We start from the raw sequence: 15,470 nt of genomic DNA, 5'->3' as shown, positions 1-15,470 counted from the left end.
AGGAGTTTCCGTCCCAGGGCTCAGGTTGTCCTCAGTTAATTCCAGTTAATCCGAGTTAATATCCCCGCCTGGAGGAGTTTAATGTGCCCCTTCGGGCTTCTTCCCCACTAGACCTTCTCAGAGATAAGGAAGCAGCAAACTGCTTGGCAGCACAAAGCCCCTGGGCCACATTTGCCACTTTTTTTTAGAAGGAAAATTGCTGGCAACACTTCCATCCTCCGCTTCCAGAGAGAGCGGCTTTCCGCACAGAAGTGTCTTCATGCCAAGGCGGGCGCCTGGGAGCACCCGACTGTTCCTTGGCATTGCCATAAATCTGGGGAATATTCGAATGATAGAGCCATGTGGCCCGATTGCAAAAGGGCGGGGGGTGGGGGGAACTCCCTGAGCCTTTGTGAGAGGCTGAGAGGAAGCAAGGCAGGGAGGAGATAGAGGAGGAGAGGGCAGGCAGGGAAGGAAAGGCAGGAGAATGGAGGAGGCAGGCAGAGGGGGCATCCTGTCTGGCAACAGAGTGACTTGGCTGAGTGCTGAGCCTCTAGCAAGGGTCTGGGACTAGGACTTGTTGGGGATGTGCTGTGAGCCTGAGGAAGGAGGGGGACAGGCAGAAGCCCACAGGGGAGGAGGGGTCCATAAGCTCTGCCAGGAAGCTCCCATCAGGAGAGGACAGGGGAGGGGTCTCTCTCACCCACGCCCCTTTTGCGACTCCCAGATCTTCTCACCTGTGTCGGAGTTGTCAGGTTAGAAGTAAAAGCCTCACTGACTTAAGTGAGTGACTTAAGCTGCTTTGGACTCTACCAGGCACTAGCCCTACCCACTCCTGAATCCCTCATCCCAGCCAGAGATGGACCTCAGCAGAGAAAGGGTCTCACGCTTCCTGCCAACCTGAGATGGTTGACTAACACTGGGGGCAGACAGTGCTTACTGGACCACACCTCTTAAAACAATAAGCCCACCGTTGTGGACAGGGCCACTCCCCCAAAACAATTGCTACACTGTTGGGCAAAGCGTTGCCAAATGACTTTCTCCCCCTAAAGTCCGTAGGGGGAAACTCGGAGGAAATGAATTTCCTCTCAGTATGCCATGTATTGACTCAGGCTAGCTTCCCAGTGGTCCATAAAATAATAGCAACATTTATTGGGTTCTTGCTTTTGTGCCAAGTGCTATTAAGTAGACCTTAAAGAGAAAGGCTATTAGCATCTCCATTTCTTAGAAGAGAGAGGGCAAGTAACTCTGCCAGCTCACATATACTGGGAAACCCCAGGGCCAAGATTGGAACCCAAGCAGTTTACCACCAGACTCCTGGCACAGGTGACCCTGCCTTTTGAGAAAAAGTAGTTTTTGATACTGGTGGGAGGGGGGCAAAGGAGAGTCCCCAGGAAGCTGAGCCACAGGGCAGGCATTCTTGGAAAACTTGAGCCCCAGAGTGGGCTCCCTGAGACAGCACAGCCAGGATTTTGGAAAAGTCAAATGCAGTGGGGATAGTCCTGGAGGGAGAGAGCTTGGCCTGTAGAGTTACATCTGCAGGATAGTAGACTAAAGAAGGACAAAAACCCCGAGGGATGAGGTCTTGGGCCTGGGTTGACTGGCCAGTCAGTGCCTCTGGAGAAGCAGCTGACCACAGAGCTAACCCAGGTGGACCTCACTGTGGCCCGTCACTGGTGCCCCAAAGGTCCCTCGTTCTGTAGGCAAACCTGGTGTTCCAACAAGTTGCAGAGCCTGCACTGCTCTGGAGAGGGATCCAGGGCTGTGGACCAAAAAAGCTATGATTTCCCAGACAGGTCTTTGGAGGAAGAGCTAGAAAGCCTTTGGGTGATGATAGAAAAAAAAAAATCCCAGCACCATTTTTTTACTTAAGGTTATCCTGAGATTCTGCCATATTAGTACACAGAGGCCCTTCTTACACTTTTCCATAGCTGCATAATATTCTGGTGTGTGGACATCCCATAATTTATTTAGCCAGATCCATCTTAGTGGACACTTAGGTTGTTTCCTGTCAAGCTGTAGGACGAGTTCCTAGAAATAGCAGTACCAACTAGAAGAGTGTAGGCCTTTATCCTTTCGCTAGATGTTGCCACCAAGCCCTCCACAGAATGTTGGGCCAGTTTCTCCTCCCCAACTCGCCAACAGCCTTAGCAAACATTTTGGTCTTTCGCAAACAGACAGATGAAATACAGAGTCTCAGCATAGCTTGAATTCTCATTGCTCTTAAGTTAGGAGGTGGATGAGCACCTTTCTACGTTTAAGAGCCAGTGGTATTTTGTGTGGGGTTTCCATCTGTCCCTTCAAGGAACTTTATTATTTATTTTATTTTTCTTTCTTTTTAGAGATGGGAGCCCCACTCTGTTGACCAGACTGGAGTGCAGTGGTGCCATCACAGCTCACTGTAGGGTTGAACTCCTGGGCTCAAGGGATCCTCCCACCTCGGCCCTCCAAAGCACTGAGATTACAGGTAGGAGCCATGTTGCACCCACCAAAACTTCTTATTTAAACTCTCTAACCACTGGGTGAGAGCTGTCAGCATTGTCATAGCCCCTGTAAACTATTTAAATGAGAATTCTGTTTTCCTAAGGACAAAACTTGCCTAAAGTAAGACAAGACTTGAATTAGCTTTGTTTGTTTTGTTTTGAGACAAGGTCTTGTTCTGTCACCCAGGCTGTAGTGCAGTGGCACGAACCTGGTCCACTCCAGTCTCAAACTCCTGGGCTTAAGCAACCCTCCTGTCTCAGACTTCTGAGGACCACAGGCGCACGCCGCCATACTTGGCTAATTTTTAAAACAACTATTGTAGATGGGGGCCTCCCTATATTGCCCAGGCTCGTCCCAAACTTCTGGGCTCAAGCAATCCTCCTATCTCAGCCTCTCAAAGTGCTGGGATTACAGGCGTGAGCCATGGCATCTGGCCAAGTTAGCCTGTTTCTTAATGAAGAAACTGAGACACGAACTGGACAATTAGAACTGAGGTCCTCTCACCTGTTCTTCCAGCTCATCCTTGGGTTTCCCCATCTTAGGAGGAGAAGGCTGGATTAGCGAGACCTTCGGAGTCAGGCCCGCACCACTCAGCAGGTCTCAGTGCTCATGTGTGAGTGACCCACCATGAGGTGAGTTTCAAGCCGCATTACTCTTTCCGCTGCTGATTGTCAAGGTGCCATATTGATGGATAAGGAGGCTGGCTTCAAGGTCCGCCAGCAGCAGGAGGGCTGCCCTCACCCATTCATATCACACTCTTTCTTTCTTTTTTTCCTTTTTGTGGAGAACAAAGTCTCACTATATTGCCCAAGCAGGTCTCGAACTCCTGGGCTCAAGCTATCCTCCCGCCTCTGCCTCCCTAAGAGCTGGGATTACAGGCATGAGCCACCAGGCCCGGCCACCACAACTTTCCATCATGAGGGAGAGGAGGGTGGGGTTGCTCTTGGGACTGTGCCCTGTGCTGCAATGCTGCCCTTACCAGGTGGATGAGTTGAAGCCAGAGGGGCATCTGCAGACTTACAGAGTGAAAACAGTACTGTCCGGGAAGAGAGGGAAAGTCCGGCTATTGACAATGGACCAATCAGGTTCTCTCCCGGGCCTTTGCCTCTTCATCCACAATATGGCAGCATTAGGCAAGGTCGCTGAGCCTTGCTGCTTTAAAATGTGCCTCTCTTTCCCTCAAATCAGGCATGCTCCTTCCCCACTCAGGCCCTTTGCATTTGCTGTTCCCTCTGCCCAGATGTCTTTTCCTCTAGATCTTCACACGCAGACCCCTTCTCACCATTCTGGTTGCAGCCTGAATGTTGTCTCCTCAGAGCAGTCACCTGGAGCTCTGGCTAAAGTCAGCCTCACCCGGTTCATCTCAGTTGCGGTTCGTCACCACTGTCACCAGCTGGAATCATCTGCTTCCTGATTTGCTGCTGTGTTTCTGGTCTGTCTTTCCCTGTGAAGGCAGAGCCTTACGGGTGTTGCTCATCATTTCTTCTCAGTGCCTGGTGCAGACGAGGCTGAAGCAAAGCACAAGGGAGGCTCCGAGGCTGCAGGCTCCCCACACCGAGGAGCCAGCCACCCCCATGTGCCATGGAAATGCAGGCAGATGAGGCTGCGGTTCTTCAGGAGGGACACAGGGAGCAGCCAGACCTGGGGAAAGATTAAATGGAATGACCCCCAAAGCCTGGCATTTGGGGGCTTCTCTACCCTGGCCAGTCAAGCCTCTGGGACCTGAAGAGCCCCCTCACACTCCTCATGACAACCATGACAACCTCATGACAACTAACAGCAAAGGCAACTGTTTTTTGAAAATGTGTCTTTTGGTGACCAATCCCAAGGGATCCTTCACTTTCTGGCCTGGAGACAAGAAAGGAAGACCTCCCCCAACACCCCCTTTCCCTGCTACAGGTCACCCAGAGGCATAATGTATAGACCTCCTAAATCCCCTCCCTTATCCCTGTAGACATCTCTCTGGACAGCGCGACAGTGAGTCTGTCCCCTGGCGGCAGCTGGATCATTAACTGTGAGGTTTATCACGGGTGATAGGATTGAGCTCTGTGCTTCATGTTGTTGTTGGAAGGGAGATAAAAGAGGTCTTGGGGGCCATGAGTCCCCGACTTTCCCTTCTACCCCACTGTCCAGAGCAGCTGGATACAGGGACAGTCACTCACACACTCCCCCTTGCTGGCCGCTGTGCACATGGTTTTGTCATGCATGTCACCCTAACACCAGATTACTTTCCCCAAGGCATGCCAGGATCATTTCTTCCTCCTCCCCCAAACCTCCACTGGCTTGTTGATTGCAGAGTGATGTAAAATAAGAATGATCGTTTAGACTAGGGCTTCTCAGCCTCGGCACTATTGGCTGATTGGAGACTGTCCTGTGTCCCTTAGGATGTTTACCAGCATCCCTGGCCTCCAATCACCAAATGCCAATAGCATCCCTCACTTAAGTTGTGACAACCAAAAATGTCTCCAGACATTGCCTTGGGACTAATTGCCTGGTTGAGAACCAAATCCATTGGTGTAGATAATGGGATCCTAGGCAGCAATTAAAAATGCTGAGTAATAATAAAAGTAATAAAATGTATGGAGGAGACACTATGTACCAGGCCCAGTTCTGAGCACTTTTCACAAAACAACTTCTTTAATCCTCATAGTATCTTCATGTGACATGTGAGGAAATTGAGGCACAAGGAACTTGCGCAAGATCACACAGCTAGTAAGGTGCCTGTGACATATAGTTAAGAGAAAAAAGCAGGTAAGAAAATAGTACATGTAACTAATCTGTGTAACTTTAGGTATATACTTTTGTAAATAGATACCTCATTTTAGCACGATTAGTCTTACGATACTTTCTAAAATGTGGAAAAAAAGTTTATTTTTCTAATACTGATTTGAGTGTGTTTCCATATTGATTCTTTCCTTACTTGTCGATTTTACAAGAGAATAAATTATTCCATATACTCAAAAAAAGTAGTATGACTTCATTTTTTTAAATTTAAAAACAGATGCATACATCTACCCACCCACATGCACACATATATATGTACCACAAAAGGTATGTATCAGGGGTTCTTTCTGGGTCATGAGATTACAGATGAATTTTATTTATTTGTTTATTTAAGACAGGGTCTTGCTCTGTTCCTCCGGCTGGAGTGCAGTGGTGCAATCATGGCTCGGTGCAACCATGGCTCACGGCAGCCTTGACCTCCCGGGCTCAAGCAATCCGCCCACCTCAGCCTCCCGAATAGCTGAGACTACAGGTGCACGCTCCCACACCCAGCTAATTTTTGTAGTTTTTGTAGAGACAGGGTTTCACCATGTTGCCCAGGCTGGTCTCAAACCCCTGGGCTCATGCAGTTCATCCACCTTGGCCTCCCAATGTGTTGGGATTACAGGCGTGAGCCATTGCACCCAGCCTCAATTTTAATTTACTTTTGTTTTTCCATAGTTACCTTAAAAAAAAGAAAAACATTGAGCACATGCTATTTGTACAACAAGAAAAAAACATGGTCTCATCTTTAGTCTTAGGGTGAGGTACCCCATTTTAAGCCCGAGGTGACAAGTAGGGATGGCAGCACAGAACTGCGGCCAGTGCTGAGGCTGGGGGGCCTTCCTTGTCTGCAGTTGGAGGTGGCAATAGATCTTACTAGAGACCAACGGGGCACCTCCCCAGCAGCCACTCGGGAAGCCATAGTTTTTACCTCTTTCCGGAAGGTGGTAGAAACTGGAGCTGCTGTGGACACAATCCTTGCACACTGTACCTAAGGATCAGCCTCTAAAAAACATGTAAGTCTTCAAACCTGGCTGAGCTGCTCTGTTGAGACAAGTCATGGGAAATATGAAGATGTCCAGGTGGCCCCAGCATTCAGGGATTGGGGTAGGTGAAAAAAGCAGCACAAAAATGATGATCTTGATTCAGACCATTTTTATTGATGCACAATATTTGTATATATTTATGAGATACATATGCTATTTTGTTACGTGCATAGAATGTGTAATGATCAAGTCAGGGTATTTGGGACCTCCATCACCTTGAGCATTTATCATTTCTATGTGTTGGGAATATTTCAAGTCTTCTAGCTATTTTGAAATATACAGTGCATTGTTAATGATAGTCATCCTACTCTGCTATTGAATATTAGAGCTTATTCATGCTATCTAACTTGTATGTTTATAGCATCAACCAATCCCTCTTCATCCCATATCACCTTTACACACACACTCTTCCCAGCCTCTGGTATCTGTCTTTCTGTGCCTGGCTTATTTCACTTTACGTAATGACCTCCAGCTCCATCCATGTTACTGCAAATGAAAAGATTTCATTCTTTTTTTTATGGCTGAATACTATTTGATTGTGTGTGTGTGTGTGTGTAGTATTGTCTTTATCCATTCATCCTTTGATGATCCCATAACTTTGCTATTGTGAATAGTGCTGCAGTAAACATGGGGGTGGAGGTATCCCTTTGATACACTGATTTCCTTTCCTTTCCCTTAGATAAATACCCAGTAGTGAGATTGTCGGAACTAAAACTATTTTCAGTTTTCTGATAAATTTCCATACTGTCAAACAACTTTTAATAACACCCAGTGTGATCATTTTATGATTAAATGATGTTATAAATAGCATATCTTACTATTCCTAAAATAACAAAATGACTACACTACATTTGCAAGGGGAGCTTTGAAATGTACAACAGTTATTCTAAAGGCTAGAAAAAATAAGTCCAAACATTAACAGTAGCAAAACAGAGGCTAAAGTGGAAATGGGCTTTAGAAGCAGATACACCTGAGTTGAGCCCAGCTGTGTTTGAACTAGCCCTTCACCAAGTGGTTCAGTTTCCTTGGTGGGGCCTGTGTGATTGTGAGGGGTTGGGGGAAGTCTGGAGGCGGGTTTCAGGGAAGTATGAAGCCCAGTTCCTGCCACAAGGTTCACACCCAATGAATGGTCACTGTTATTACACAGGATGGTGGGCTTGTGGTTTGTTTTTTCCCTCTATTCTTTGGTCAGTTTTCTATAAGCATATTATTTTTAGAATCAGAAAAAAAAAACACTCATGAAACAAAAGAAATGTGATGAGTGATTTACAGGGAGCAAAGGGCAGAGAGAGAGAGAGAGAAAGAGAGAGAGAGAGACAGATGCTCTTTAGAAACCGTGGCTCTGGGCCCCGGAATTTAATCTGCAGTTAAGGAGGCTGAGAGAGGCAGGTGGGTGCACCCACAGGTTTCCTAACTGAGAACTTCCTGCCTTTGAGCCCACCTACTAGTCCCCAGGTTACAGATCTCAGGGAAACCCCAGGGCTCCCACCCCCTCCACACACACACCCACTCCCAGTCAGGCGGCCTGTGAGCCTGGGTTGGGGCTAACCGGAACCCAGCCAGCCTCTCTCCCACCTTCTACCATCTGCTGTCAATGCTGTGCCCCTGGGCTGGGGCAGCCCGAGACAGGTGACGTCGAGCCAGGAACAAGAGCCAAGGACCACAGAACCTGCTTTTGGTTCCACATGTCTCTGCCCCATCTTCCTTTTTCTTTTTCCACCTTGTTTCTTTTTGTTTTTTCTTTTCTTTCTCTCTCCCTTCCCTTTCTTTCCCTTGCCTCCCCCACTCCCCTTCCCTTCCTTTTCTTTCTTTCTTTCTTTCTTTCTTTCTTTCTTTCTTTCTTTCTCTCTCTCTCTCTCCTCCCTCCCTCTTTCTTTCTTTCCTTCTTTCTTTCTCTTTCTTTCTTTCTTTCTTTCTTTCTTTCTTTCTTTCTTTCTTTCTTTTTCTTAGAGAAAGGGTCTCCCTCTGTTGCCCAGGCTGCAGTGAAGTAGCACAACCATGGCTCACTGTAACCTTGAACTCCTGGGCTCAAGCAATCCTCCTGCCTCAACCTCCTGAGTTGCTGGGACTACAGATGTGAGCAAATGCACCCAGCACTTTTCTTCTTTTTTATTTTAAATATTTTTAAAGTAATTCCTTTACATAAATTGAACTTCATAAAAAGTTAGAACTTTGCACATTAAAAGACACTATCAACAGAGTGAAAAGGCCACCCAAGAATGAGATACAGTATTTGCAAATCATATATCTGATCGGGGATTAATCCAGGATATCTAAAGAACTCTAAAACTCAGTAACAACAACAAAAACCCAAACAACCCAATTCAAGAAAAGAGAAAAGGACTTGAATAGACATTTTTCCAAAAAAAGATATACAAATGATATACACATGATACACAAAATGATATACAAATGATATACAAAAAGATATACACATTAAAATATGTTCACATCACTGATCACTAGAGAAATACAAATCAAAACCACAATGAGATACCACTTCATACTCATTAGGGTAGCTATTATCAAAAAACAAGTAACAAGTATTGGTATGGATGTGGAGAAATTGGTGCCCTTGTGCATTGCCGGTGGAAATGTAAAATGAGGCAACCTCAGTGGAAAACAGTAGGCAGTTTCTCAAAAAATTAAACAGAATAACCATAGGGTCCACTAATTCCACTTCCAAGTATAAACACAAAAGAATTAAAACAGGGACTCAAACAGATTTTTTCTTTTCTTTTCTTTCTTTTCTTTCTTTCTTTTCTTTTTTTTTTTTTGGAGACAGAGTCTCACTCTGTTGCACAGGCTAGAGTGCAGTGGTGCGATCTTGGCTCACTACAACCTCCACCTACCAGGTTCAAGCGATTCTCCTGCCTCAGCCTCTAGAATAGCTGGGACTACAGGCACACTACCACCATGCCCGGCTAATTTTTGTATTTTTGATAGAGACAGAGTTTCACCATGTTGGCCAGGCTGGTCTCGAACTCTTGGCCTCAAGTGATCTGCCCAGCCCACCTCGGCCTCCCAAAGTGCTGGGATTACAGGTGTGAGCCACCACACCCAGCCTCAAATAGATATTTGTATATTCATGTTCATAACAGTATTATTCACAATAGTAAAGGTGGAAACAACCTAAATGTTCATTGACAAATGAATGGATAAACAAAATGTGATACAATAAACTGGGATGTTATTGGCTTTCAAAAGAATTCTGATACATGCTACAACATGGACGGACCTTGAAAACATGCTAAGTGAAATAAGCCAGACACAAAGGGACAAATATTGTGTGATTCCACTTACATGATGTATCTAGAATAGTAAAATTCATAGAGATAGAAAGAACAGTGGTAACCAGGAGCTGTGGGGAGGAGGGAATAGGGAGCTATTGTTTAATGAGTATGGAGTTTCAATTTGGGATGATGAAAACATTCTGGAGATGGATAGTGGTGGTGATGATTGCACAACAATGTGAATGTTCTTAATGTCACTGAAGTGTACATTTAAAAATGGTTAAAATGGGCCACACAGTGGCTCACGCCTGTAATCCCAACACTTTGTGGGGCAGAGGTGGGTGGATCACCTGAGGTCAGGAGTTCAACACCATCCTGACCAGCATGGTGAAACCCCGTCTCTACTAAAAATATAAAAATTAGCCGGGCGTGGTGGCACGTGCCTGTAGTCCCAGCTACTTGGGAGGCTGAGGCAGGAGAATCGCTTGAACCCGGGAGGTAGAGGTTGCAGTGAGCCTAGATTGTGCCATTGCACTCCAGTCTGGTGACAGAGTGAGACTCCGTCTCATTAAAAAAAAAAAAAAAAAGGTTAAAATGATAAATATCATATATATTTTACTACAATAAAAAAAATGGAAAGACCATTAAATATCTTTTAATGAAAACCCCTCATTCTGCAAAGAAAAAACAGTCTCAGAGAGGTAGAAAAAAAGTCATTTCTTAAAGTCATCTTTTTTTGTTTTTTTTTTTGTTGTTGTTTTTTGTTTTTTAAGATGAAGTCTTGCTCTGTCACCCAGGCTGGAGTGCAATGGCGCGATCTTGGCTTACTGCAACCTCTATCTCCCGGGTTCAAGCGATTCTCCTGCTGCAGCCTCCTGAGTGGCTGGGATTACAGGCACATGCCACCATGCCTGGCTAATTTTTGCATTTTTAGTAGAGACGAGGTTTCACCCATGTTGGCCAGGCTGGTCTCGAACTCCTGACCTCAGATGATCCACCAACCTTGGCCTCCCAAAGTGCTAGGACTACAGGCATGAGCCACTGCACCCAGTCCCTTAACGTCATTTTTGATACCTCAGATATAACAGGTATTCTAGATTTTAAACAGTACACACAGTCGCCAACTTATGATGGTCTGACTTACAATTTTTTAAACTAATGATGGGTTTATTGGGATGTGAGTCCTGTCACAAGTTGAGCAGCATCTGAACAGATAAAGTACCCTACCTCATTAGTTCCCACCCCTCCCCAGTGGGTAACCGAAGATTATATCACTTTTGTGTGAATCCATCTAGATCTCTTCTGTAGGTTTACAGAAATGGAACCATTCTGCACCCATTTTGGAACTTTCCCTTTATACTCAATGCTATTTCTTAGAGATCTTTCCGTGTCAGTATATATAAGCTACCACATTCATTTAAGCTACTACACAGTATTTCATAGTACTAACATACCATAGCTAAGCATTCCCCTTCTGACAGACACTGCTATGGTCTGAATGCTTGTGTCTCCCCAAATTCACATGTTGAAACCTAGTCCTCAGTGTGGTGGTATTAGGAGGTGGGGCCTTTAAGAGGTGATTAAGTCATGAGGGATCCACCCTTGTGAATGGGATTAGTTCCCTTATAAAAGCAACTCAAAAGAGCTTGTTCGTCCTTCTGTCCCAATGTGCCATTTATGAAGCATAGTGAGTTCTCGCCAGGCAATAAGTCTGTGAGCACCTTGATCTTGGACTTCCCAACCTCCAGAACTGTGAGCAATACAGTTCTGTTGTTTATAAATTACCCAGCCTGGCCAGGTGTGGTGGCTCACGCCTGTAATCCCAGCACTCTGGGAGGCCAAGGCAGGCGGATCGCAAGGTCAAGAGATCAAGACCATCCTGGCCAACATGGTGAAACCCCGTCTCTACTAAGAATGCAAAAATTACCTAGGCATGGTGGCACACGCCTGTAGTCCCAGCTACTTGGGCAGCTGAGGCAAGAGAATCACTTGAACCCAGGAGGCAGAGGGTGCAGTGAGCCGAGATCGTGCCACTGCACTCCAGCCTGGTGACAGAGCGAGACTCTGTCTCAAAAAAAAAAAAGAAAAAAAATTACCCCATCTAACGTATTTTGTTATAGCAGCCTGAATGGGCTAAGACAGACACTCAGCACTATTTTCAGTATTTGGCCATTACAGGCCATTCAGTATAAATGCTTCTTTGCACACATGTAGAAGTGGTTCTCTAGGAAAACTTTCATTTATTTGTCAAGGTTACAAGTGTACCTGAATGCATGTCAATCAAATAGCTGCCACGTACCGGCACTTGGGGAATGCTAAATTTTTTTTTTTTTTTTTTTTTTTTTGAGATGGAGTCTCGCTCTGTCGCCCAGGCTGGAGTGCAGTAGCATGATCTCTGATCACTATAAGCTCCACCTCCTGGGTTCCCACCATTCTCCTGCCTCAGCTTCCCGAGTAGCTGGGACTACAGGCACCTGCCACCACACCCGGCTAATTTTTTGTATTTTTAGTAGAGATGGGGTTTCATCGTATTAGCCAGGATGGACTCAATCTGACCTCGTGATCCGCCCACCTTGGCCACCCAAAGTGCTGGGATTATAGGCGTGAGCCACAGCGCCTGGCCGGGGAATGCTAAATTTTTTGTGTCATAATCTCACATGTTGTTACTCCTCCAATCAACCCTGCATGGAACTGGTGTCCATATCCGCTCAGATGAGGGAAAGGTCCAAAAAACACAACTCTTTTGCCCCAGATCACAGAGCTCATAAGAGAGCTGTGGGCCTTCAGATGGACCTGGTGTAACCAAGTAAGTCATCTAAGACTGTGACCTCCTTGAGACCAGCACTTGGATCACTTTCCTGCCATGTCCCCACATCTGACACAGGTCTGGAATGTCACGGGCAATAACAAATGCTCCTTGAAAGTTGTTGAGCAAATGAAGGCAGGTCCGGGTGTGTGGAACCCTCCCCCAGTTATTGGCATTTGGCCCCAGCATTTACTTACCCCACTGTCTGCTCACCTATGCCTGCTCCTTGCCCCAGCCCTAAGCCCCAGGAGGAAAGCCAGGGTGAGGGGTGTCAGATACAACCAGTCTCTCTAATGTCATTCTCTATGACCTATACTCTACCCACTGAGGGTGGCCTCTCACCTGGGTTCCCTGAGCCCCCTAGCCTGACACATTCCCCATCTCCAGACATTCGATTAGATCCACTGGCCTTCAACGCTCAGTCCAGCTCACAACTCCTTGCCTCTGATCCCTCACAGGACCTCCCAGAGCTCTTTTCCTCCTTGCCTTATATACTTAGCTTATTTTCTTTTTAAAAGTCTGAATGGCCACTATCCGCTTTGATAAAGCTGCTCTGTGTGCTCAACACAGATGAGGACATGGAGGCTCAGAGAGGTCATATGTCTCGCCCTGGTCCCTAGCCAGCGAGCAACACAAGGTCACACTCAGGTCTCTGCAGCCCCCAAGGCCGACACTCTTCCTGTTATAGCCCAGGCAGCCTCCGAGATAAACCAGAAGGAGGCTCACTTGTTATCAAATGGGAGTTTCACAGGATCTAGAGTTGGGAGGAACATTCATTTCCTGATGCCAGCTCTGCCCCCCGAACTATGGAGAATACATCCAAACCCCTGCCACACGGCAGCAGGCTCAAGCGTCTGAGTGGCCACGACTCCAGTTATCCAGGCTCAGTAGACCCTCTCATGGCCAGGTCCCCTGTGGGTCTGTCTTGACTTCTCCAATCTTCAGCCAATTCCCTAAAGGTGAGAAGATCTTCTCTTAGACTCTTAGAGTCTAAGATTCTCTTAGATTGTCCTTCCACAATCTTCCCAGTGTGGATCAGGTGCTATTTTACTCCTGTTTCAAACTTGAGTTCCTGCAAGCGCTCTTCAGCTATTCATCTCAAGTGAAATGGGAGCAAGTAGGCAAGGAAAAAGAGTAAATCACTCTCCTCTAACAGCCAAAGCCTAGTCTTCCTAACGATAGCATCCACTATTGAAGGGGGCCTTAGTGTGTGCCAATTGCTGCACTGACAGCCACAGCCTCACTTCCTTCTCACATCAGCTCTGTGAAGGAAGAACTGGTATTGTGTCCACGTTGCAGATGAGAAAGTTGAGGCTTGATAGCTTACGTGACTTGCCCAAGTTAATGCAGCTAATGTGTGGCAGTCCGAGACCAATACCTGGCTCTCCACCATCACATTTGACAGTCCCCAGGTATATCATCCAGGGTCCTGTAGGAAATGAAGCACACTCAAATTGGGTATTCTGAGGAAAGTGAATAAAGGGACACTGCACAGAAGTAAGAGCAGGGTCTGGGCAAGCCCAAGTGGAGAGCAGCATACCCTCAGCTCATGTCAGCTGTGTGGACAGCACTCTTGGGCTCAAACCTGAGACAGGGGCTATGTGGAGAGGCTCCCCAGCAGGAGCTGTGGTCTTCAGTGGACAGACATAGACACAGCTCAGCAAGAAGGGAATAAACACCCCTAACTGCTCACCTCCCTGTCTGTCCAGTTTCCAGCCAGTGTCCCATTGGTCAAATCCAGCTGGAAGCCAGAGCCCAAAGGAACCCACTGATATAATCCACCGATGTCAGCTTCTCGGCACAGAGGAGGGGAGAGCGTGGATTGAGTGGGTGGCAGCAAACAGAAGGTCCCCAGAACCCTAGCCAAGGTAGACTTAGCAGATTCACTAAATGTGGCTACAAGACAAATGCATCTTGGGATCCATGTGGCACAAACTAAGAGATGGAGATTTTCCTCTTTTATTTAAAAATTCAGCCAGGGCTGCATCAACCCTGGCTCAAAAGCAATCATTTCTTCTCCCCCATCACCTCTACCAACACAAAAAGAAAAACAAGAAAAGAGAATAGGCACAGAGGCAAGGCTGAGTGTGGAGTGGGGCCCTTACCTAGGCAGTGAGGCAGTGTGTTCCAGAAATGAGACCTCTCAGCTCAACCCCTCCTTCCCCAGAGAGGACCCAGACCCACCGTGGGCTTCCATATATAAGGAATCTAGAAATGCAGGGATTTTGAGAAGAAAGAAGCTTGGAGGAGAGCATAAGGGCTCCCCGAAGAGTTTGGGTCTCCAGTCTTGATGCATTTACCAGGTGCCTACCGCATGCTCTGCACTGTGCCCATGAGAAGGGCCTGGGTTCAAGTCTGACCCAGACCCTGCCCACATCTGGCCACAGTCTAATAGGAAACTCAGACACATTAAGCATAGGCTACAGAACAGTGTGGGAAATGCACTAGTGGAAATGTGTACACATACAACTCAACAATTAAAAAAATTAAAAATGGACAAAGGATTCGAATAGAAACTCCTCCAAAGAAGATACACAAGTGGCCAATAAGCACATTAAAAAATGATCAACATTATTTGTCATTACAGAAGTGCAAATCCAGCCACAATGAGATATTACTTCAAACCACTAAGATGACTCTAATGAAAAAGACAGATAATAACCAGTGATGGAAAGGGTGTGGGGAAATTGGAATCTTTATACACTGCTGGGGGGCATGTAGAGTGGTACAGCCACTTTCAACAGTTCCTCAAAAGGTTAAAACACAGAGTTTTCATGTAACCCAGCAATACCACTCCTAGGTATATGCCCAAAAGCATTAAAGCATGTGTCCACACAAAAATCTGTACACAAATGTTCGTAGCAGCAGTATTCAGAATAGCCCCAAAATGGAAACAATCAAACGTCCGTTAATTGACGAATGGAATAATAAAACGTAGTATATTCATGCAATAGAATATTTTTCAGCCATAAAAATAAATGGAGTACATTCACTTCATAAAGGGAAAGCTATTTTGAGTAGTTTTTCTTTTTTTCCACAAGGGGAAATGCAAAGCAGTTAGTTTTTTAAAAATGAAAGTTACAAAAAATAAGAAATGAAAGTTACAAATAAGTGAAAGTTCTAAAAAGAAACAAAACCCAAAACTTTACATTAAAA

Source organism: Pongo abelii, chromosome 8, assembly GCF_028885655.2.
Source record: "Pongo abelii isolate AG06213 chromosome 8, NHGRI_mPonAbe1-v2.0_pri, whole genome shotgun sequence".
NCBI classification, from domain to species: Eukaryota; Metazoa; Chordata; class Mammalia; order Primates; family Hominidae; genus Pongo; species Pongo abelii.
This window is presented reverse-complemented; position numbering follows the sequence as displayed.